Source organism: Phlebotomus papatasi, chromosome 3 (genome assembly GCF_024763615.1).
Source record: "Phlebotomus papatasi isolate M1 chromosome 3, Ppap_2.1, whole genome shotgun sequence".
In the NCBI taxonomy this organism is placed as follows: domain Eukaryota; kingdom Metazoa; phylum Arthropoda; class Insecta; order Diptera; family Psychodidae; genus Phlebotomus; species Phlebotomus papatasi.
In genome coordinates, this window is record NC_077224.1 from 83,649,173 (window position 1) to 83,675,379 (window position 26,207).

A 26,207-nucleotide genomic window follows, 5' to 3' on the forward strand; every position below is an offset into this window, starting at 1 on the left:
TGTTCCGATCTGGAACCACTCATCAAAAGCCAAAAAAAACATGTAAGCAGTAATGTAATAGAAATGGTCACTTAAAAAACCCAATTTGGTCAGTAAAGTCATTATGAGCCGTAAAACATTTGATAAACAATAAATAAAACTGGATAAATAAAAAAATATGCCACGTCAGTAAAAAAAATTAAACACGACCAATAAAAATATTCAATTTTGTCAGTAAAAAATTGTAAAATGGTCAGTATAAAATTAAAAATAGTCAGTAAAATATTACAAACGATCAGTAAATTATTACAAATGAGCAGTGAAATAATATTAGATTAGATTAGATTAGATTATGGTAAAACGGGATAATGATACCTAGGCTTGTTGAGCCCTTTGTATCTCCCGTGCATCTTCCTTATTTAGAACCAATTAGATTTATGAATATAATTCAGAATCGTCTTGGGCAATTGACAATTGAGCAATGAAATATTACAAATTAGCAGTAAAATATTAAAGAAATGAGCAGTAATATATTACAAATGAGCACTAAAAATACTAAAATTTGACAACCAAAACTTGAAAAATGATGAGTAATTAAAAATGAGCAGTAAAAAATTAAAATGAGCAGAAAAATATTAAAACTGAGCAGTAAATTATTACAAATTTCCAGTAAAATATTACAAATGAGCAGTAAAATATTGCAAGTGAGCAGTAAGAATATTAAATTTTGTCAACGAAAAATTGAGAAGTGATCAGCAAAAAATTGAAAATGAGCAGTAAAAAATATAAAATAGTAAATTAGAAAATATTACAAATGAGCAGTGAATTATTACAAACGAGCAGTGAAATTTTACAAATTGCCAGTAAAATATTACAGAAAAGAGCAGTAAAATATTACAAATGAGCAGTAAAAATATTAAAAATTTCTCTATCAAAAATTGAGAAATGGTGAACAATTAAAAATGAGCAGTAAAAAAATTAAAATGATCAGAAATATATTAAAACTGAGCAGTTAAATATTACAAATTTCCAGTAAAATATTATAAATGAGCAGTAAAATATTACAAGTGAGCAGTAAGCATATTCATTTTGTCACTGAACATTTTAAAAGCTGTTCGCAAAAACGAGCAGTAAAATATTAAAACTGAGCGGTAAAATATTACATGTGAGCAGTAAGAATATTAAATTTTGCCAACGAAAAATTGAGAAATGATCAGCAAAAAATTGAAAATCAGCAGTAAAAAATTGAAAAAAAAGTCAGTAAAATATTACAAATGAGCAGTAAAATATTAAAACGAGCGGTAAAATATTACAAGTGAGCAGTGAAAATATTCAATTTTGTCAGCAAAAAATTAAAAATTGGCTGTAAAAAAAATGAACAGAAAAGTATTAAATCTCAGCAGTAAAATATTACAAATGAGCAGTAAAAATATCTCGTGAGTAGAAAGAATATACAATTTTGTCACTGAAAAATTGAAAAGTGATTTGCAAAAAAATGAGCAGTAAAGTATTAAGAAACAGCTATAAAATATTAAAACTGAGCAATAAATTATTACAAATGAGCAGTAAAATATTAAAACTGAGCAGTAAATTATTACAAATGAGCAGTAAAATTTTAAATTTTGTCGATCAAAAATTTAGAAATGATCAACAATTGCAAATGAGCAGTAAAATATTACAAGTGGAAAATAAGAATAATCATTTTGTCACTGAAAAATTAAAAAGTGGTTCGCAAAAAATGCGCAGTAAAGTATCTAAAAAGCGCAGTAAAATATTGAAACTAAGCAATAAATTATTACAAATGAACAGTAAAACATTTTTATACGCAGAAAGAATATTTAACTTTGTGAAATTAAAAATGAGCAGTAAAATGTTGAAAAAAGAGCACTAAAATATTACAAATGAGCAGAAAGAATATTCAATTACGTCAACGAATAAATAAAAATTGAGCATTAAAAAATTAAAAATGAGCAGTAAAATATTTCAAACACAGAAAAAAAACGAGGGTGCGATTAACTGTTTTTCCTTATAACTTCAACACTTTTTTCTGTAAAAATATAGGGGAAAGTGCCTATGCTTGATACCATTGGAAGCTTCGTAATGACTAAATTTTTCCTATGTTTCTCGATAAACGTGACTCCGCAATATATTTTAAAAACTGGCCACTTTCCCATAGTTTTTAAAATATGGTTTCGATGAGTCATATACATATTGTGAAACATAGAAAATTTAGTCATTACGAAGCTTCTAATGGTATCAAGCATGGGCACTTTCCCCTATCAACATTTTTAATGTTAATTTTACACCTTTTTAAGGGTAGAAATAACATGAAAAAGGGTAACTTTAACCCCTAATACACCTAAAAAGCATAATATTTACACCGATTTCGGATCAATACTGCAGGGTAAAATTAACATTTCCGAAATGTTATGGTAACTTTTTCGGATTTCTCTCAGTGAATGAGCATTAATTTGGTCTATAAGTAGTAAAATACAATTTGGTCAGTGAAAAGTTCGAGTTCAGTGAGTAAAAATTAAAAACAAGTTAGAAAATTTGAACTGTCATATTTTACTTGTCAAAAAATTAACCTGCTTAGCTAATATGAGGTAAGCTGTTACTAGCGCCACGCTATAATTAAATGCATTAACTCTGCTCTTGGAGAAGGTCTTTGTCTTAGTGTATAAAATAAGTCCTTAATATGTACTTATTAATGACTTAATTAAGGCGTTTTTTGGGAGATAGATTTTTCAGGCAAGAAGTGGAAACTAGAATGGAGAAAACTACTTAAGGACTTCTTAATCGAAAGTCCTTAATTAAAAACTTAGTGTTAAGGCTAGTCATTGAGTAAAAAACTGAACAGCAAAATATTAAAACTGAGCAGTAAAATATTACAAATGAGCAGTAAAATATTACAAGTGAGCAGTAAGAATACACTGAAAAATTGAAAAGTGGTTCACAAAAAATGAGCAGTAAAATATTACAAATGACCAATAAAATATTACAAATGAGCAGTAAAATATTAAAACTGAGCAGTAAAATATTACAAGTGAGCAGTAAGAATACACTGAAAAATTTAAAAGTGGTTCACAAAAAATGAGCAGTAAAATATTACAAATCAGCAATAAAATATTACAAATGAGCAGTAAAATATTACAAGTGAGCAGTAAGAATACACTGAAAAATTGAAAAGTGGTTCACAAAAAATGAGCAGTAAAATATTACAAATGACCAATAAAATATTACAAATGAGCAGTAAAATATTAAAACTGAGCAGTAAAATATTACAAGTGAGCAGTAAGAATACACTGAAAAATTTAAAAGTGGTTCACAAAAAATGAGCAGTAAAATATTACAAATCAGCAATAAAATATTACAAATGAGCAGTAAAATATTACAAGTGAGCAGTAAGAATACACTGAAAAATTGAAAAGTGGTTCACAAAAAATGAGCAGTAAAATATTACAAATGACCAATAAAATATTACAAATGAGCAGTAAAATATTAAAACTGAGCAGTAAAATATTACAAGTGAGCAGTAAGAATACACTGAAAAATTTAAAAGTGGTTCACAAAAAATGAGCAGTAAAATATTACAAATCAGCAATAAAATATTACAAATGAGCAGTAAAATATTACAAGTGAGCAGTAAGAATATACAATTTTGTCCACGAAAAATTGAGAAGTTATCAGCAAAAAATTGAAAATGGCAGTAAAAAATGAAAATGAACAGAAAAGTATTACAACTGAGCAGTAAAATATTACAAATGAGCAGTAATTTACTACTTAATAAGTACTTAATATGTTGGATCGGTATAATCAACTTTGAGTTTCAAGAAACCGTTTTCGAAAATTCGGATGACAGCTGTCAAACATTCGAAAAATTCAAAAAATCCCCCTTGTGATTTTCATTATCTGTCAATATCAGTCCCTGTCATTCGGATATCATAGAGCTGAGTGTATTAGACTAACCCCAGCAACCCAAATTAAATTCCAATTTCAAGCATTCCGCAAGGTTTTGGTGCTTTGTCCCGACTCCCTAGCACAATTCTAACGATAGTGTGAAAAAAAGCATTGATTGTGAAACTTCAACGGTGCTTGACAGCATCAGAACTCTTCTTTCCGCACAACCGGAAGCAAAAGATAAAAGCTCACCCATTCCCTGCCAAAACTTTCTCCATTCTGCATCATATACATAGCACATGGAGAGAGTAAAAAAAAAGGCACAAAAGACAGCGGAAAGAAGTGAATTTTCCAAATGTTGTCTCTTTTCTCTGGGGTCTTTTTTTTTTCCTTTGCTCTCCCCATCTCTTGTCATTCCTCCTGAGAATTTTCCACACACTACAATTTTCCCATTAATATCTCAAGAGAGTCAAAGCACAACCAGGAGCAGAGTATGAGGCTGAAAAAGCGCCAAAAGGGGCACCACTTTAGAAAAGGAACCAGTCACGGAATTTCTGGTTTTTTTTTTGCTTCTCCTTCAGAGTTAAATGGATTGAAACGGAAAATGAAGGGAAACAAATTAGCTCTCTTGTAAACATTTTCCTTTTACATCACTTCCAATAGAGTTGAGAATGATAAATAGGAATCTCATTTGGAAAGATAGTGGAAACATCTTAATTTTTAATAGGAGCCTTTATGTTCACCAATTCAAAGCGGTAAACTTTAAGTTGAACTAAATTTTGATCAACCGAAACCACAAATTTTTGTCGCATTTAATTAAATTCGTAGAAATACAAATACGAAAAAGAACTCAAAAAGAACTTCTAAGAGCTCAAACGGTAAGGGATATCAACTTAAGGATCTTTCACAACTCCCAGTAAAAATAATTATCTTCACATGCTTTATTTTCCTTGGTTTTAGAGGTAGTACAGGTAAACATTGCGTCCATAGATTGATACCTACCGAAAAACTTTTCGACATCGAATTTTCGAAAATCAAAGTTCAATCACTGAGTTAGGGCCTATTTCTCGACCGATTTGCTTAAATTTGGATTATTTGGAAAGGTCTTGAAATTCTCAATCTGGTTCTATCGGTTTAAATCTGCAATAAATAGGTATTCTTTTATATTTGTACGAAAATTTATTACCGGACCAGAGGACAAACTAAGGTCAAACTAACTAACTTAACTATGTCGAGACTTGTTTCTCCTTCAAAACCATGTTTTTGATTAATTTCGAAAACCGCTTCTAGGATCTCCTTTATTTTCGGATATTTATTCAGTACTTGGCCATTCTTCTTTCCTTTTCTTCCCTATTTTATTTACCCTCGAAGTTCTAATTTATTTTTTCTTTTATAAACAAAGTATCCGTAATTGATTTGTGTTTTAAATAGTTTCTCATGCCTACAGTTTAAACGGTAAGATAAATCGACTTCCGATCCTTCGATAATACTCCTAAGTCGATTCTCGAGGCTTTTTTCTTTTTCAATTAGTTCTACCTTCCCCTCCAAAACCATACTTTTTATTGATTTCGAAAACAGCTTCTAGGACTTCTTTTTTATTTTTGAATAGTTTTTAAGATTGCACAGGTGAATGTTTTTTTTGTTGTTCCCTCCCCCGTCCCTCATGCAAGGTCTGAAGCCAATTGGCTTATTTTGACCAAAAACCTAATAACACACTAACTAACACGTACATTCCGTCTTTTAAATAAAAATAACACTAACTAAATAACTAATAAATAATAACTAACTACAGGTGAATGTATCGACCTAAAAATTTTTAACATACATTTTTAAAGTTCAAAACGTAACCACTTCTACTCTTTTTTACTGCTCGGACTCAAGGAGAGAGCAGTTATATAACCAACCTTTTTTTTTAACTTGTCACCGTCCTAGAGCATAAACGATAGGAGATATCAAGTTCCGGTATTCGGTGAGCTCCAATAAAAAACGATATTTCTAGACTTTCCAAATTTTTTTTCTCCAAAACCATGTTTCTTTTGTTTTTCTCGAAAACTGCTCCTACGATTTCTTTTATTTTTGGATATGTTTTGGGGGTGGTCCAGGCGAACATTTCATTCAAACATACCTATGACCTAAAAAAATCGCCATCTTGGATTTTGAAGGTCAAAGGTCAAACCACTTTGGAGGGCCTATTTTTCAACCGATTTGGTTAAATTTCGTTTTTTTGGAAAGGTCTTGAAATTTTCAATTCGATTGCATCAGTTACTTGTTACTCAACTAGAGGCGAAACGGTAAGAGATGCGAACTTCGGATTTTCGGAGGACCCCACCATAAGTCGATTCAATGAACATTATTATGGTTTTTATTTTCCCCCCACCCTTCTCTATCCCCACCAAAACCATGTTTTTCGATTTTCTCGAAAACCGGCCCGTAAGCGATAGCTAATTTTTGAAAAAGTTTTGAGTAATTTATAAATCGGTACAAAATGGTTCTGAACCGGTAATCAATAAACCGATAAGTAAGTTTCGTCTGAAAATCAATTATATATTACTCTCAAAACTATTTTGTGCGATCTTTTGAGTGATTTATGAATGGGTTTAAATCAGCTGACAACTGGTTCGGGCACAACATGAGTTCGGGCACCTAAGACTTAGTCATATGACTAAGCCCTAGATTAAGCCCTTTTTATTCTAAATTTTCCTGTTAAATTTTTCTTCAGAAGTCCCGTCCATAAGTGAATTTAGGTAACGCCCTTTTAATAAATAATATTTAAATAAACTTTAGTTTTCTAGAAAACAAAAGTGTAAAAACAAAACAGAAAAAAAAAACAAAGATTCCGCAAACCAGTAAATCCAGACCTTCGGGAACTAGACTAAGACGGGCTTCAGACATAAGGCTTAGCCATATGGCTTAACTGCTCTAATTTCTTATCAGTCAAGTTTTTCTGGAAAAATTTAACTAGGATTCGAGGCCAAATGATCTATATGATTCTGAAAAATCAATTGAATTGGTTGCTATTTCGGTTTTTGAGACCTACGGAAACTGGGCTAAGCCTCTAGTCTGAAGACCGCTTAAGCTTCTAGTCAGAGGCCACTTTCACTGCAACGCCCTCTTGCTATTGAGGCTATTGGGGGCGTGGTCTAAAGTTTAGTAAGCAATATCTTACGGGTTTCATCCATAACTGAATTTTTACGATTTTTTTTTAAGTTTTCGTTATAATGAATACATGGTGACTTAAGTCCTAACACTGAGAAAAATAGCGGTGCGATTAACTTTTTTTCCTCATAACTTTAACACTTTTTAGGTGTAAAAATATATCAAAATTTTTTTAACGAATGAAATGAAATAATGAAAACGGGTAACTTTAACCCCTAATACACCTAAGAAGGGTAATATTTACACCGATTTCGGATCAATACTGCAGGGTAACATAAAAATTTCCGGAATGTTATTTTAGCTTTCTCGGATTTCTCTCAGTGAAGGCACTCGTTCTATGTGACAAGTGTCATGTATAGTATTTCTGTAACCGTATGACATTGTCATATGACAAATTTAGAATTTTAATGTGGTGACTTCGGAAAAAACTATTTGAAAATGCGATTTATATCAATTACTGAGTGCTTAACAGATCTCTTGACCTTTATCTTTCGAAATTTCCCATCAAAATTTGTGATATGACATTGTCATTTGTTACAGAATCCCCCATACTCTTTTCGAATCTTTTTTAGTTCTCCAGAAATTTTCCAGTATTCCTGAAGAAATAATACCGCAAATATTGAAATTAAGCTTTTCTAACCTTGTTTTAAGTGATTTTTAGCCCTTTGTATGGCATTAGTCACCAAACCACCTACAATCCACAATCTGTTTAAGCATAAATATCAGTCTGACGCTGTAAGTCTCTCCTGAGAAAAGTTCATTTTCTCATTTAGACTTGTTTTTCTTCCTCTCCACCCAAGTGTATAGCCCCCCCTAATAAACACTTCAAAGTCAATCTTATTCATACACAAAACCTTATGTTGGGGCTTTGGATTGTTTTCATTGCACTCTCGCAAGTATTTCATCATTTTTCTTCTCTCACTCTCTGTTTTTGTTTTGCTTATGAATCAACCAACCCACTTTTCCTGCACACAACACCAAATGAAAGATAGACGCAGAAAATATGTAACGCAATATTGCGTCTGTCTACAAATACACATTATTTTTCTTTTTAACTTCTAGATGGTGGGCATTATAAAAATGAATCAGAGGAAATGCTTAAGAAATTTATTGCAGAAAGAATTCTTTTAGCTAAATACAAGTGAAAAAGAGTGGGAAAAATCAGTGTAGAAATCGGTTTTTCGGAATTGGTTCACCTTCTCTGACGTCCTTGCTCGGTGTATTTTTCATATATTATTCCTATTATTTTGTTTTCCCCCTGCAAATGATACATTTTTCTGCTATATAGCTATATTTCTGTGTCTGCTTCATGTCCTAAAAATATCATTTCACTGACACTTCCTGTTCCACATTTTTTCCGCAATTGTTACCCCCCAGGGCTCTCCCAATCTATAAATGTCTCAACGACCAAAAAAAAACCGAAGTGTTCGATAAATGTTTGATGAATTTTCCGGCTCTGTCGAAAGATTATCTCATTCACTTGTCTGCCTTTTTTGCACTTTCTTTTGCTTTGGTGCGGAATCACCGAGGAAAATTGTCAATCCCATTTCCGGTGTGGATTTTGAGTGAAAAATCCACCTTCGAGATTTTGGTAACCTAATTCTCAGACTGCGATGTAATATAGATGCTACCGAGATACTAATAGCTAAAAATTTTCCCCAAATACCGAAGAGAAAATTACTAATGCTGCTTGCACATTTTTATTTACTAAACAGTTCCTATATTTTCCCATAAAATTTTGATTATTTTTCTCTTTTGATCATACTATGGCAAGAAATCGTGAAAAAACGTACAGATATGTGACGAAATCGATAAGTTGTTTTCTGACAGCTGTCAAACAAAAGCGATCCCAAGGAAATCTAATAGGGAGAGGTCTTGGTAGCTCAATAAACAAAGTGTTGAGTTTGTGACGCAGAGGCCCTTGATTCGATCCTTGATCGAAGCGCATACGGTGAATAATTGGAAAACACTTTTTCACCGTCTTTAAAAGCCAAATGAAAAGAAGAGATGAGAGGAGCAAACTTAACGTAAAAAGGAAGAAGAAGAAGAAATTCAGTAAGGCGTGTACGTTAGCTTTTCTATGTTTCTGAATTTTCGTATCAGAATTGTCAAAATCATGTTTACAAGACAAAAGAATCTTCCAATCTTGATTAATTTAAATAAAAGCTAGCGATTAATAAAATGCAAGAAAATCTTTAAAAAAAAACGCACTAAATTAATTTTGTTTTAAAAATTTTGTTATAGATAAGGCTTGAGAATTTCGATTAATAGGCTGCACACAGATAACTATTAAATTATTATAGAAAGCTTTTTCAAAATTGGTAAATTTAGAATTTATTTTAAAATTCTTCTGATTATCTGAGATTAAAAAACCCTTTTGACGTATTTTTGAGAGATAGGGAACGCACGAAATAGGAGAAGGAAGAATAAATGGAGATAATGTCATTTGAGTAGGGGTCATCGAAGACCGGAAGTTGATATCTCCTGCCGTTTGAATTTTATATGGGTCAAAAGACTGAAAAAATACGAAAAACAGTATTTTCAAAATGAATGTATTACCGCGACTTTCCCGATCCATCACCGATTATGACCGATGCAGTCGCGTTCATAATTATAAGATCTTTTTAATAAATCCAAATTCAAGTAAATCCGTTAAAAATTAGGCCCTCCAGGGTGACTGAACTTTAAAGTTCAATAATTCAAGATGGCGATTTTTCCGGTGAAAGGTGTCAAAGGACAATATGTTCAGCTAGACTACCTCCAAGACATATCCAAAAATGAACGAAATCGGCCGGGCCAATTTTGAGGAAAATCAAAAAAGCATGTTTCCCTACACAGTAAAAAAAAAAGTGTAAAATTTTACTACTATAATAGTACAAAATCGACCATTTTAGTTGTTTAATTTAAAAATGTTTAAAAAAAAATGCACAATAATTTGGTAATTTATTGTCACGTGATTGAAAATTACCACTATTATAGTTGAAAAATTTTCAACAACGTTGTTTAATTTGAAAATGTGTAAAATTTTAACACTATAATAGTGTCAAATCGGATAAATTAATTTTTTAATTGCGATCTGTGTAAAATTTCTCACTATTATAGTCATACAAAATTTTCAACAATGTTTTGTGATTTAAAATTGTTGAAAAATTCTAAAAATTACCACTATTATTGTATGATTATAGTTTTTCACATTATTATAGTGTGAAAAAATACACAACTTTATGGTATTTTTTGTCACATGATCAAAAATTAACACTATTATAGTTTGATCATAATATTTCACACTATTATAGCGTGAAGCCTTGTGTATTTCAACCAAAGTTGTGGAATTTTTAAACAAAAGTTGTGTAAAAATTGTTGAATTTCCATTTAAGACATATACTTCAGTCGAGATGCTTTTCATTGGGCAAAAATCATATAGAACATCAAATATTTATATGCATAATAAGTATATCGTGAAGATCCGAGCATCAGATGGAATTATCTCGCATTAGGGAGGATCCCTAGTACAGGAAAAAACATTACAAATGTCTTAAAAGGCAAAAAAATTAAAATAAATGAAATGAAAGAAAATTCAACAAGTTTTAAATTAAACAATTTAAAATTAAACATTTTTTCCAAATTTAACACTATAATAGTAGTGTGAAAGATTACACACTATAATAGTGTTCATTTTTTTTACTGAGTAGTTCCTAGGCAATTCATATCAAATTCTTTCAGTCCGTTTTCACTCAAACCGGAACTACCTGTATCCGAATAAGAAAGAAGGCACTGTAAACCCAAATTATTTTAAATTATCAAATGAGTGACGTGTTGGGAATCTCAGCAGTCTGTGGTGCAATAGGCAAGACCGGTGGCTCTTGAACGGACGAGAAATCTGACTCGACTCTCTCAGTTGTGAGTTCGAGTCCCGCCCGGTGCAAGCAACTTACCGTGGTGTCACATATAAGATTAATATTAATATTAATAAAAGCCGGAAAGAGAGGTATATAGTATGCAAAATTTCAAATGGAATACCACGTATGTTAGAAAGAGTACACTGTAGTGGAGTAATACGATAAGATATTATGTTCGTATTAATTGTTTTCTGAATCGTACTACAGGCAATTCGAGCAATTTTCCATGCGTGCCAACTGTGATTCGGTCAGTTTCCGAGCGAAACACAAGAGAAAGGCAAGATAAAACACTTGCTATCCTTTGTTGGCACTCAGTGGGTCAAGTGGTAGAGCACTAGCTCTATGATGCAAGCGTCCCGGGTTCGAATCCCCTTTAGGTCACCAGGAATTTCTCTGGCGTTAAAGGTATTCGAATTGCATCCAGTGAGCTTCACTGCTCTTGATTTCACGGGCATGGGACTGACAATCCCATCCCTGTATAAGGAAAAATAATAATGGATGTCCCGAACTCCCCTTGTGGGAAGGCCTAGTTCCTCTATGGAACGTTGTGCCACCATTATTATTTATATTATTATCCTTTGTTGGCATTCTCGCAGTTCAGAAAGTATTAATCTTAATTATTAATCTTATATGTGACATACGATGATATACGATCTACAATTAACAGATTCTTCCAAAACGCGATATACGACACTGTAACATGATTGAGTTGTAACAAACGTATCACAATACGTTTAATAAAATGGCACATTTTTGACATTTAAGGTTAAGTGAACAGAGTCGAGTTATAGCTGTCTCTCTCACTCACATGTACAGTTTCAAAAACATGTTTTCAAAATTCCCTGTAAGAGTGAGCGAGATGACTAGAACCTAGATTTCACTCTCACTGAAATGTCAAATGCTTGTTTACGAAATAAAAGTAATTGTGCATATGCCATAACTTGTAGAAAGTGTTTTTCTTGATCAATTCGTCGAGCTTCATTCCCTTATATCGTGGAAGGGTTAAGAGTTTTTTCGAAGGAGTTCTAGCCACAAAATTACGACGTCATTTATTGAACTTTTGAGTAATTTCTTCTACTCTCTCTCTCTCTCTCTCTGTCTCCCTCAACTCCACAAAACCTATTATTTTTCAACAATTCTCTCTCATTCCTCCTGTATCACTCCCTTACCTCTCCCATTGCACTATTCCAAACTCTCTCTGTTTACTACTTCTTTTTACACATCACCATCTATCTCTCTCACACTTTCACTCTCTCTCTCTCTCTCCCTCTGTCGTCAATAGAAAAACAACACCATTTTCCCGAGTGTCTGTATGAGTGAAAATGCATTTTTAAGTGCGCAATTGAAATTGGTACAAGTGCATGAGGTTAGATATTCCTGCATTATTTCTCATCCAACGCTATCTGACTCTCTCACTTGCATAACTTCTGCGGACTTTTTTTTTTGCAGCCTCCCATCCCACTTCTGATTTCGTAATCCTCCCTAAATTTTTTTTTACACTTTTTCTTCTCCAAATTCAAGGCACAATCGTAAAATTGAGCTACAAAAAAAAAGACCAACATAAAATAAAATCCATCCCCGGGAAAAATCTTTTCCCAAACTCTTTCATGTGATTTTTTCACATTTCCCGCAATGAAAAATCTACCTCAATCAATTGTAAAACCAAACAACAACAACAAAACATTGTCTGATGGAAATTGTATTTGGAAGTAGGGAAAAAAAGTTATTGTTCTATATAAAAAAAATAATAATATAGGAATAAAGAAAAAAATCTCATAAAACAGATGGAAAAAAATATATTTTGAAGCACAAGAAATTCCATTGAAATTCAGAGTATGAGATATTCAACTTGATAAATGAGACCGAAAATAGATGATTCAATGGACCAAGAGTGAGGTTAGGTGAAAAATCAACGTAAAATGGGATTAGCAACCTTACTAAAAAAAAAAAAAAAGAAAAATGCCATCGCGGGCCATTTTCCCCATTTACCAAACACTGTGAGAACTCTGACACAATTTTCCACAACCCCCAAAATCAATAAGTTTCATTTGCAGGAAATTCAAACCAAGATTGACAATCGCGTGGGATTTTTATTTCACTGGAAACTTCACCCTTAATTAACCAACAAATTTCGTGGAATTTCCCACAAGACTTCCTCTTCAACCAGGATAAATTAATCACCATTCAACTGACACCAGTCATTTCCTTTGAACCATACAAAACAAAAATTGGATTACAATTCATGAGAACTCTTTTACTTGAAAAAAAACATACTTAATATCAAGAACATTTTGAAAAAAAAATGATAAACACTCTCTCTTCATGTTTATTGCGGGAGTTCCCGATGAATTCTATCAAATTCCCATAAATTCACCCACTTCGGCTTTTTTTTTTTTGTTTGATAAACCTTCAGAAACAATGAATAAAAGAAAATCTCTAAGCTTTTGCACCCACCTGACTTGGTTTTATGTCAAAAACAAAGAATTCACCAATTTGTTCTCCTTATCTCTTCCAGGCGTCATTGACAAATCTTTGAGCTTTCTCAGAATTATATTTTTAAATAAATATAGGAAATTCTTCAGATAGTAGACATTCCTAAAATTACGCTATGGTAGCAAATAATTTTTACTGTTCTTATTTTGATTGATTTAGAAGTGGTCATGACAAGGTACACAGAGCTTAACACATGAAAAGCATTTATATCGCTCGATCTCTTTTTAAACTCACAAAAACCATTTAAATTTTTCCTAAACAAAAGTTTAAAAAGCTATTTAGAAAATTCCAAATGTGAAATGAATGAAATGTAATGGGACCGATACCTAAATTAACATTATGAAAAATTACAAATGATAGTCAACGTATTCACACTGTATTTAAACCGATTCATAGATCACTCAAAAGATCCCTCAAAATAGTCTTAAGAAGTAATAGAATTATTTTCAGTACAAAAATTACTTATCGGTTTATAACCGGTCCATAACCGATTGAAACCAGAACAATGACTTGCTTCTGTATCTATTTACTCAAAACAAGGGTGCCAAAGCGTTTCATGCTTGGCGAAAAGATCGAACTCATGACTTAGATACTTTCCCTCAAAAGCACTTCCTCATCATTTACCGTTCACCGGTTCACAACCGATTTAAACCGATTCATAAATCACTCAAAAGATCCCTCAAAATAGTCTTAAGAAGCATTATAATTGATTTTTGTACAAAAATTACTTATCGGTTTATAACTGGTTCATAACCGATTGGAACTAGAACAATGACTTGCTTCTGTATCCATTTACTCAAAAGAGGGTGCCAAAGCGTTTCATGCTTGGCGAAATGATCGAACTCGTGACTTAGATACTTTCCCTCAAAAGAACTTTAGCATCATTTACCGATTACCGGTTCTCAACGGATTTCAACCGATTCATAAATCACTCAAAAAATCCCTCAAAATAGTCCTAAGAAGCATTTGAATTGATTTTCAGACGAAAATTACTTATCGGTTTATAATCAGTACATAACCGATTGGAACCGAAACATCCTTATCAGAAATTCCAAGGCCTTTCCATCGGGCACAAATGGGACGAAATTCTGTTGAGAAACACAGTCTCCAGACCTCTAGAGCCTTTTCAATTCCGGATTACGTTATCGGTTATGAAGTACTTCATAACCGGTTCACAACCGATTGAACCCAGTTAAGTTTCATCAGAAATTCCAGCTCAAGTATGACACTATTCGGTTGAGAAATATGCTCTCTAGAACCTTTTAAACTTTGACCTTGAAAATCCGCTATTAGGAATAATTCAATGGTATTTTCGTATAAGGGCGAAATGTCAGCATAGGTAATCCCTTAACGCTTGAATGACGAGTGGGTCAAAAATTGGGGGTCAGAAAAAAATCGCTTTTTCTAACTTCTTAGAGAAAAACATAACTTTAGAAGGCCGTAGTAAAAACAAATTTTGGGAACAGCAGTGTCCCTTTCATCGTTAAAGGGTTAAACCTACAGAGAGTCCCGGGATTACGCACATTTTCGGAACCAAAAAGAAAACCGCGTAATTTACACGCAGGAGATTTCTCTCGAATAAACTACAAAAACGCAGCCGTAATGTATTTCTTCACGATCTATTTTGGAGATCTCGGTGGCGCAGTAGGCAAGACCGTTGGCACATGGGCGGATCGATCCTGGGCTTGACTCAGTGTTATGAGTTCGAGTACCGCCTGGTGCAAAGATCTGAAAATGTGAAAATGTCTAGAAAAAGACATTTTCACTGTGATAAAACGTGATAAAAAATACACCGCCTTTGCCCAAAAAAAACTCCAGGAACATGGAAGAACCATCCACATTACGGAGAAGGCGGTCCTGGGCAAACTACGATCAGCAGATTCTTCCAACACGAGCACTTTGTTAAGATTACATTGTAATAGAAATAAAGTGTCTCGATACGATTAATAATAATAATGATCTATTTTTAGCGCCAATGGTTCATAAGAAATCATTTTTTTTTTTTCAAATTTACCGCCCCAAAATATTTGCATACAATTAGGGGTATTTCAAAAATCCCAGGACCGCTCTTATTCAAAAATGAAAAAAAGGTCATACGACGCGTTTTCGATCAATTCCAAAAAATATGGTTTTGGAGGGGAAGGGGAGGGTTAGAGTAAAATTGAAGGACATGTTATTGACCCAAGGGTCGACTTATGAGGGGGTCCCTCGAAGGTCCCGAAGTCTATCTCTAACCGTACGAGCTGTAGGTGTGGTAACAGCCGAACGGACAGACGGGCAAGCAGCGTGTCAAAAAACTGGAACTCTCGGCTTAAGAGCAGAATCACATTGAGAGTAAAATCCTCAGCATATTTCGTTAATTTACGCATTTTCATTGCAATTCTTACGCAAATTCTCGATTACCGTATTACCTTATCTCATATTCGATGGCACTAGGTTAAAATAATTATAAGAAATAGAAGAAATAAAACGAAAATGCGATAAACGGTGAGCAAAAAAACTGTACGATTAACTTCCCTTATAGTTTTTTTTGCTCACCGGTTAAAATCCCGAAACCAAAATTAAACAAAGTCTAAATACTATCTATTCGATTTTCAGCTTAAAAACAAATGTAGCATACAAGAACGAAAAAAAGGTTGTGGCCTGGTTTTCACAACATTTAAGTTGACCTATATTTCCGATTTTTTGAAAAGTTTTATAATAAGGATTTCTTATTAGAATGTTTGTAGAAGTCCCAAAGGCAGTTATCAATGCGTCATTTTGTTTACTAAGTGCCACAGCGATCTTAAAAGAAATGATTCAAGGGATACAAGAAGAGATGGCAGGAAAAGCTTTTTGTTAACTGCTAAGGATCTTCAGATCAGAGGTGTAGACCAGTACCCGAAAATCTCCAATTTTTAAACAGATAATTACCGATATTTTCACACAAAAAAAAACCTTACTCACATTTCCAGTAAAACATTTATAAAAATTTTCATTTCTTTTAAATCTCTGATAAGCACAGAAGCTATGAAGAGCATCTCATTATAAGTAGCTTTAAAAGGTATTTCCTTAAATTCTGCTTCAATATCGAACAAAGGCACCGACCTATCCCAATCATTTCCAAAAGCACATTCTTCTCCAAAATACTGAGCTTTTCTCCAAAGACACCATTATTGAAAGCCAAAAAGAAAAGTGCTTTTATCGCTCATAAAACCCACTCGTGAGCAACAAAGCTTTTTTCACCACCCAGAGAATTGCACAACAAGTTCAATTGAGGGTGAAAAATTGTTAAAAATTCACACAAATTGCCAACATCCTCAGCAGTCGAGATGTTTATTTTACTTTCCATCCAGGTTTTTGCATTTAAAATATCGCAAAAATATCCTGTAATTAAGATATTCACGACAAAAGTTCTAATTAACCGAACTTATCAAGCTTCTTTAAACCTGATTAGGGGAAGGTACTCTCCCTTCGAACGTTCCTGCCTTCGAATAATGTGAATTTCTTTTATCTGCCCTAAAACATTTATACATAATTATCACGTAATTATCAATAATTCACGATGAGAACTAATAATTAAAAGAAATGTGTAAGTCTCTTAGGAAAAATAAAAGAAAGCTCACATTATTCGAAGGCATAATTGTTCAAAGGGAGAGTACTTTCCTCTAGATATTTTAAAATCTTAAGGTTTTAGAAACCACGGAATCGAATTATCCTCAGTCCTGTAACGGCCATCATAAATTCAACACAGAGAGAATTTTCGCACTATCGAGATGCAATACCAATGGAATTGATACCAATGCCATATATTCAATCCCATACCAATCCCAAAAGCATCTTAAAATTTGAAAACCTAGTTAAAATCTCAATTTCTAAAACTTGTGGGAATGGTTTTAATACCTTAAAAAAAACATTTTCTAGCAAATCAATGCATTAAATGCCTTAGAAAACAATCCCAGAACGTGCTAAAGTGAATCCCACAATATTTAAACACTGATTCTCACAGTGTCTTAATCTTATCCTGCCATGATATTTTTTAAATCAATCCCACATTGACCTAAAACCATTGGGATTGAATCCCACTAGCAATTCAATCATTTGAATCCCACAATAAATTAAAATAAACTAAACTCACAATGTACTAAAAAGAAATCAATGCTATGATGTTTTAGAATTCAATCCCAAATTGTCGTAAAATATATAACATGATTTGCAAAGAATTAACTCTATAATGCCTGAAAACCAATGTATTAATGCACTGGAAAGCTATCCTAGACTGCTCTAAGCTCAATGCCACGATGTTTTGGAAATTAAGCCCATAATATCACAACGCTATCCCAGCAATACGGTAAAAATCAACATCGTAATGCCATAAAATCTATGCAAGTATAAGCTAAAAACCAATCCCACATTACTAAAGTCAATCCCATAGTACTAAATTCAATCCCATACTACTAAACTCAATGCCACATATTAAAAAAAAAGTCCCACAAGTCCTTCTATGTACTTTAATAAATCCTACATATTATCCTATAATTAATACCAATACATTGATGCACTTCAAAGCAATCCCAGACTACTTTAATTTCAATACCACAACGTTTTAGAAATCAGTCCCATAATATCCTTAAGTGATCCTAACAATATGCTAAAAATCAACATCATAACGTCATAAAATCAATGCAAGTATAAACCAAAAAGCAATACCACACTACTAAAATCAATCCCACATATACAAAAAACCAATCCCACAAATCCTTCTATGTTCCTAAATAAATCGCAAAGTAGATAAAAAATAAACTATCTACTACTTAAAGAATCTATTATATGATTTTCTAAAATTCAATCCCAGAATAGCCAGAATGTTTTATAAATTCAGTACCACATCCTTAAAAAAATTGATTGAATACAATCATTCTCAAAAACCTATGACCAAGACCCGACGAGTGGCCTAGAGCACTATAAAGGTACCCTTTTTTTGTTAGTCTAAAGGAAATGGTACGAATGGTACCAAAAATCGTTAACATGCCCCTCATTTTCCCCCAACCCTCCTTTTCCCTTCCAATACCATGTTTTTTTAGGATTGCTCGAAAACGTGTCGTGCGATTCTTTTCATTTTTGGATATGATTCAGAGATTACCCAGGCGAACAATTGACCATGTGCCAAAACACCGTTAAATCATTCCTATTAGTAATAACGATTTTTCAAAGTCAAAAGCTAAAGAAAAACCCTAGAGAGCACATTTATCAAACGAATAATTGGGCTCTTTGGAAAGATCTTTTAATTTCTGACAAAACTGATCCAGTCCCAATCGGTTTTGAATCGGTAATGAACCGGTTCATAACTGATAACTAATTTTTATATGAAATTCAATTGAATTACTCTTGAGGTCAATTTTGAGAAATACTTTGAGTGATTTATAAATCGGTTCAGATCGGTTCTGAACCGGTAATGAACCGCTTATAAACCGATAAATAATTTTTGTCCAAAAATGAATTTTTAGTACTCTTTAAACTATTTTGTGGAATCTTTTGTCTGTTTAATGGATCGGTTTAATTGAGTGCAGAACCGGTAAACGGTTCCCCCTTTTTATTGAAATAGCATAATCAGTGCATTATTTTTCTCTATGAACGATATAAAATCTGTTCATTAGAACTTCAAAACGAGGGTACGGCTCCTGCCGACTTAGCATTATCGACCCCATCTAGAAAATTGCAAAGCACTCTCAAATCATGTAATAAACAATTAATGTTAATTAATGTTAATAAACAATAACAACAACGTCAGACACAAGTACTTTTGCTGTATATTTCTTTAATTCAATATGATTTTGCGACATTTTAAGTGCACTAACCCAATATTTTGACGTTGCATCACTGAAAATTGCAGCCCAATCTCTTTAGTGGTTAGCCCTTCTGAAGGCGACGAACACATGTCACCCCGGGCACAAGAAAAGACGAAAAAAAAGAACAATTCACCTTCGAGGAGAGCAAAATTCTCGAGACGGGGAAAATAGAACAAAAGTGTGTGTCTTACGAGACGGCGGGAAAAAAGAGGGTGAAAGACCTGAGACTTTAGTTAGGAGACTGGGAGAAGGGATATCCAGACAAAAACACAAAAAGGGGTTCACAACCTAAGCAGCAGAACCCATAGTACCACTTCCTCTACCCTCCTTCTGCAAGTCCAGACAAGCCACTGTCTCTTCCGGAGACCTTGGGACATTCGCATTCAAAATAAACTAAAGTCTTCGCACAACTTTTTCATTGGCCCTTTTAATACAATAAACAATTGCGTCGGAAAATATCAGGCAGCACTTCATGCAGAACTTTTTTTTTCTTTTTTTTTTTCAAAACAACCAATTTGAGAAAGTAGATAAATATCGCGAAGGTCGACTGTAAACAACAACAAACGGAAAATTTATAGTGAATTTATGGAAGAATTCCAATTAATTGTTTCTGTCTTTGGAGCTTTCGAAAATGTTTTCTAGTTATGCAGGGATATTTTGTACAATGGAAAGTTTAAATATTTAATTTGGTAAAGACTGAAAAGAAGAATTTTAAAGATACATTTAAAATTTTTGAAGATTTCAAAATCTAGAGATCTTGAAAAAACTTGCAAATCTTACGAAATTTAACAGAGTTTGTTTAAAATTTGTTTTATTTTTTTTTTAAGTTTGGAATACTGCATTTATCTAGATATGAATCTAATTTTCAGACTTTTACTTGAAGACTTTTGAAGTACTTCTAAAATTACCATATTGCTTTCAAAATATTTTAAAAATAATTTTTAAACAAAATCCTTAACTTTCAAACTCGGAAAATACTGAATTCACCTTGAAAATCTTATAGTCTGAAATACTGTTAACAATTTTATTTTCTCTACGTATCAAGAACAAGATCAATATTTCAAGCTGACAAATGTTTTCAAGATTAAAATTACATAGGGTGGAATCACCACTTCTCGCCAGTGCCCCACTTTTCGCCACTTATATTGAAATCGCTTTTTTTCGCGATTTATGAAATAAATTAGCCCCAAAGTTATTTATATTTTTACTTACGTATAGAAGAGTCGAAAAATAATAGTTATTCCTTTTGGATTTACGATTTTGAGCATATTTTAGAGCAATATTTTAAGCAAGTGCGTCGAATAACTAAATATACTAAGTGTCATCAAATTTTCATCATGCAAAATGTACTTCTTTGGATAAATAATTCGTCAATTGAATATTTAATTACCCTTGTGAAATAAATAAAATTTGTATTTAGTTAATTAATATTGCATTTAATATTATTTTTATATAAAAATGAGGCATTGCGAAAAATGGTAATATTCTGCAAATCATTTTACCACTTGGAAATTTAGGAAAAACTAAAGAAAATTCACATCATTCGAAGCTACCCCCTGCCAAGAGGCCTTCAAAGTTGAAGCCACTTTCTCACATTCACATAGAGATTTGTATGGAATTTTTTCTGCACTCGTGACCGTTACACGATATATGTCACAATTGAGGTAGGCCTTGTACACAGGACTCTGTGCCTTGTAAAGAGGAATAAATATTCTATATTTCCGTATTAAAAGTTTTTCGTAATTCGAAGTGTAAGGTGAGTTTGGAAGCAATTTATGAGTTGGCTTCAAACAGCTCCATATAAAAAACCTTTAGCCAGGGACTACATTGGGACGTTCGAATGAAGAGTACTTTCCCTAGGGGGAGGTAGGGCTACATCGGAACCGTTACTTTTTCGGACATTTCTAAAGAAAGCTGAACCTGGCCATAAATTAATTTAGATCCACAATTGTTTTGTCTGTCCAAAATTCATTGCGTTAAACCCCAGCTTAGAAATAATCCAAAAAATAGTGCTTTCAATGTAGGCTTAGGTAAATGTAGCCAGACCTGCTCCAAATGCCACATGATGTCAATTTTAAATTTAAATTAATATATTTTTTTACTTGTCAATGTATACATTTAATCCTTTTAACTCTTTTCGCACAGTAAAATGTCCAACAGCCTAATTTAAGAATTTTTTGAACAAAAATATCTTTTAACTTTAATATCTTTTAACCAAACCTTTGAATAAAAAATTCTTGTATTAAATAATCCTTTTAGTTTCTAATGATCTACAAGAATCGAAGTTTTACGACTTTATCGGTTCTAAATAATTAAAAAAAATGCTTGTTTTTCTTAGATTAGGGAAGACTATGGCAAAAAGTCACAAAACAGATATTTTATTTTTTTACAAACTACTCGAGCGCTTCAAAAATTTCTAATTAGCGCAGTTTTATAGGAAATTTACCGCTCTACAACTTTGTGAAAGTCATTTTCCTCTATTTTGTAAGTAAATACGTTTATCGAGCCAATTTCTAAAAGGTAATTTTGTGACTATTCTCAAAAATGCTGGGGCAAATAGTACCAGACATTGGATATTTTCATATAAATACCTAGAGGACATATTTTCATAGAAAATTTATTCATCTACACCTTTGTAAAACACTGTTCTCTCTACGAGAAAAGTGAGAAAACCAGAAAAGCGCTTTTCGAGCTATTTTAGAAAAAAAAAAACACGCAAAAGACTGCAAATCGTTTGACCAATGCAAGCAACAAGCGGCGAAACAATGACGTTTCTTTTCGCCGTGAGACATCAGAAATTGCTTCGCTTTTTTATTACTTTTTTCTCTATACCTTTTGTTACTTTTTACCCCAAGTGGCCATTTTTAATAAAAGGATTTCTGGAGAAAAGAACTTCTGTGAAATTCTAAAATAGATAGCGGATTCGTATTCAAAAAATCCAAATTATTTAGAAAATATTCACCAGTGCATCAAATTTTGGAAAATAAGTAAGTAATAATTGTTATCTTCTGCAAGGAAAATATTTCAAAAATAGGGCTAAAAATTTCGATATTTTTTATTTTCTAAATTCCTTGTTCAAATTCTAAGAAACTTACGACATTGAAGAAGGTCTATGGAGGCTATCTATAGAAAAAAAAATTGAGCCGCTATCTTTTTTATCTTGGAAGATATTGAATTTTGAATTTTTCGATTTGTGACTTTTTGCCCCAGTCTCCCTTCCCTAGAGTATATTTTTCATTGAATACCTAGCAACCTAAGAACAGTAACTATAAAAACTTCACCTTTCCTTTCTAAACTTTTAGCTATTTTTGGGTTGTCTTATTAGGTTCTTTTTTGATTTTTTAAATACCTTTAAACTCCTTCCAATAAGAAGTTTATTTTCTTTTATGATTTTTATAGGTCTTCCTGTAAAAATGTCTTCAGCGGACTAAAAGTCTAGGCCAGTTTCCGAAGGTCATTTGCCTTTAATAATCAAATTCTAAGATTACGTTTTTCAAAAAATCTTGTTTGAGAAGGAATTAGAAAAGTTAGAGCCAATAATGGGGTAAGCCTTATGCCCTAGATACACTTACGACTTAACCTGAGAAACGATTTAACGTAATTTCAATCCGTTTCTGACTAATCCGTCTGTCAACTTAAGTCGTAAGTGCGTCTAGGGCATTTTAAAATTTTTTTTTATTATTATCTTATAGAACCCTCTTCGAAAATTTACTGGAAAATCACGTCAGTTAAATATATTTTGTTTTCTCATGAATTTTAGCTATTCTCAAGGTATTTTTTGGTCTTCCTACCTGAATATCTTTTTTAAAAAGGAACTTTTTTTTTAATATTTTTCCTATATTAAGGGAATTATTTAACTAATCGAAATCTAAATTGAATAAAGGTTTTTGACTTACCGTTCAATCTTCTGGTTTCGATGGGTATTTTCAGTGAGTCTGCCACTTTATTTCTTTTGTGGCGTGTGCTAAAAAGAAATCTCTTGGCCTTCTGTCGTCTTGTGGATCTCTCTCCCTTCGTTGTTGTCTCAGTGTGCTGTCCACTGTCTCATTGGTGGCTTCCCTGCGTGCATCCCAAGTTCACTGAACATGTGTGCGAGAACTGGAGGAGGCAACTGACGAGTCCAGGCCAAACTCCAGACACGCCACCACGGACAATAGCCCCAGACGGCGGAAATGGCGCACTGGCTTTTGGATCTTCCGTCGCACTTCTTCGTTCCCGATCAAAACAAACGCACGCACAATCCAGGGACGGCACCAGGAAGTCTCTTACACGCACTTTCCCACTTCCCCCAAATCCGGACCACTTGCTGCTGGATTCCCAGAATCCTCAAAGATTCACAGGACCTTCACAGCAAAGTTTTCAATCACAATTTTCTCTTTTTTCACAAATTTTCACTCAGGAAATTTTGTCACCACCCGAATGAGACACTCACGGAAAAACAATTGCTTAGGAAAAGCATAGATTACTGGGAAAATTCTCACATTCACGCACTTTCTCGGGGGAGAGAGCAGGAAAAGTCCCAAAAGTGTCCCGATTTTCACAGAAATACCAACAATTTGTGAGTATTTAACACAATAGAGTCACTCTTAGTTGATTTTCTTGACAATTTTCACGGTTTTTCGCACAGAAATCACAGTGTTTTGCTTTTTTCCCAACAAGAAGAAAAAGGCGTGCTCACTCAAAACAAAACAACGACGCAAATGCCTTGCTCTTCCGCTCTCGTGTGAGACAGTGTGTGTAGATGGCGTGCACAACACCACGCCAAAGAGAGAGAGAGAGATGATTGTTTTTCACGTTTTTCACCACCAATTTTCACCCATTTTCCACATTCCACACAAAAAATTCCACAAAAAGTCCCTTCAACACATCCCTAGGCAGCACTACAGCTCAATTTTTCGTGATTTTTCCAGCGAAAACTGTGTCTTTTGATAGTTTTTATTTGCTCTAACAACTCTCATCACTTTTGCCTGTGCGAACGCAAGAGAAGACTCACACCACTCACACTGTCGAACTGTCAAAGGCATCCCCGGATATCTCTCTCTCTCTCAGCTGCGCCAAACGCTGCGCAGTGAGAGAGAATTCTCGCGCCATTTTTTGGGGGGAGCAATGTCGTGAGAGAATGAGAGAGAATTTGAGAAATTCAAAACAAAACCCATACATTGACAACTGCGCGCCAGAATTACAAGCAATTCTTGGAATTCTTGCTATTCTATCAATAAACCCATGTTTTTATTCAGAAAAATCCAGCAATTTGCAATCCCTCAAGCAGAAAATAAGACAATTCTGCTAAAAAAAATTTAAGACAAAAAAATCCAATTGTCACCCCATTTGCAGAACTCTCAACAAAAATGCTCCCCTTTCTCTTATTTTTGGCGGTGTTATCTAATAAAAGATTAAAATGAAATGGAAAAGACTTCGCAGAATGCGCGAAAACGAGATTTTTTCCTTGGTTTAAAAAATATATATATTATTATATTTTTCTTTTCAAATAAAATCCTAGGTCAAACTCTACGAACATTCAGAAAGAAATCAATTTCGGTTTTAAAAATTAAAGAAAAAACAAAATTTATTTAATTAAATAAAATTAAGTAAGAAAATCCAGGGTTGGGCGAATTTTTTACATTTTACATCATTTTTTACATAGTACAAAAAACTTTAACATGTGCTACATTTTTAACATGTTAAGTTAAAATATAAAAAATGTAAAATTGATGGAGCAAAAAGTCACAAATCGAAAAATTCAAAATTCAATATCTTCCAAGGTAAAAAAGATAGCGGCTCAAATTTTTTTCTATAGATAGTCTCCATAGGCCTTCTTCAATGTCGTAAGTTTCTTAAAATTCGAACAAGGAATTTAGAAAATAAAAAAATATTGAAATTTTTAGCCCTATTTTTGAAATATTTTCCTTGCAGAAGATAACAATTATTACCTACTTATTTTCCAAAATTGATGCACTGGTGAATATTTTCTAAATAATTTGGATTCTTTGAATACGAATCCGCTATCTATTTTAGAATTTCACAAAAGTTCTTTTCTCCAGAAATCCTTTTATTAAAAATGGCCACTTGGGGTAAAAAGTAACAAAAGGTATAGAGAAAAAAGTAATAAAAAAGCGAAGAAATTTCTGATGTCTCACGGCGAAAAGAGACGTCATTACCATGTCTCGCCGCTTGTTGTTTGCATTGGTCAAACGATTTGCAGTCTTTTGTGTGTTTTTTTTATAAAATAGCTTGAAAAGCGCTTTTCTCGTTTTCTCACTTTTCTCGCAGAGAAAACGGTGTTTTACAAAGGTGTAGATGCATAAATTTTCTATGAAAATATGTTCTCTAGGTATTTTTCAAATTTACGAAAGCCTGTAATGAAGCGAATCAAAATATGATAATACACAATGTCTGGTACTATTTGCCCCAACATTTTTGAGAATAGTCACAAAATTACCTTTTTGAAATTGGCTCGATAAACGTATTTCCTTATAAAATAGAGGAAAATTACTTTCACAAAGTTGTAGAGCGGTAAATTTCCTATAAACCCCGCTAATTAGAAATAATTGAAGCGCTCGAGTAGCTTGTAAAAAAATAAAATATCCGTTTTGTGACTTTTTGTCCCAGTCTCCCCTATTGACAAATTCTTAAACAGAAAATTTCCCATTGTCCTAACAGTGAAACATTTTAACATTTTTTGATTTCTTTACCTACCAATTTCTTTTACTTTACCATTTTAAATTTTCTTACTTACCATTTTAGATATTTTTACTCACCATTTTAATTTTTTCTACTTAACAGTTTTGATTTATTTCTCACCATTTTCGATCTTTCAAAATTGACATCCTTTTCCTTCTGAAACGTTTTGCATATGTATATCTCATTCTTTTCCACTCCAAATTCGGCCAAGCTAAATTTAATTTGTTATGATGTTTAAAAGAAGAAGAATACGAAAGACTAGGATATACAT

At 33.0% G+C, this 26,207-nt stretch overlaps 1 protein-coding gene across 3 annotated transcripts in view; it reads right to left on the minus strand.

Annotated features, from left to right (window-relative positions):
* LOC129806091 (insulin receptor substrate 2-B) overlaps nt 1-24,247 on the minus strand; it is a 326,272-nt gene extending 302,025 nt beyond the window's left edge. For all 3 annotated transcript variants that reach the window (XM_055854433.1, XM_055854428.1, XM_055854426.1), the window contains exon 1: nt 23,152-24,247. The gene's annotated coding sequence lies outside the window, so the exon portion shown is untranslated. The remainder of the gene's footprint in view (nt 1-23,151) is intronic.
* Nucleotides 24,248-26,207: the final 1,960 nt, after the last annotated feature.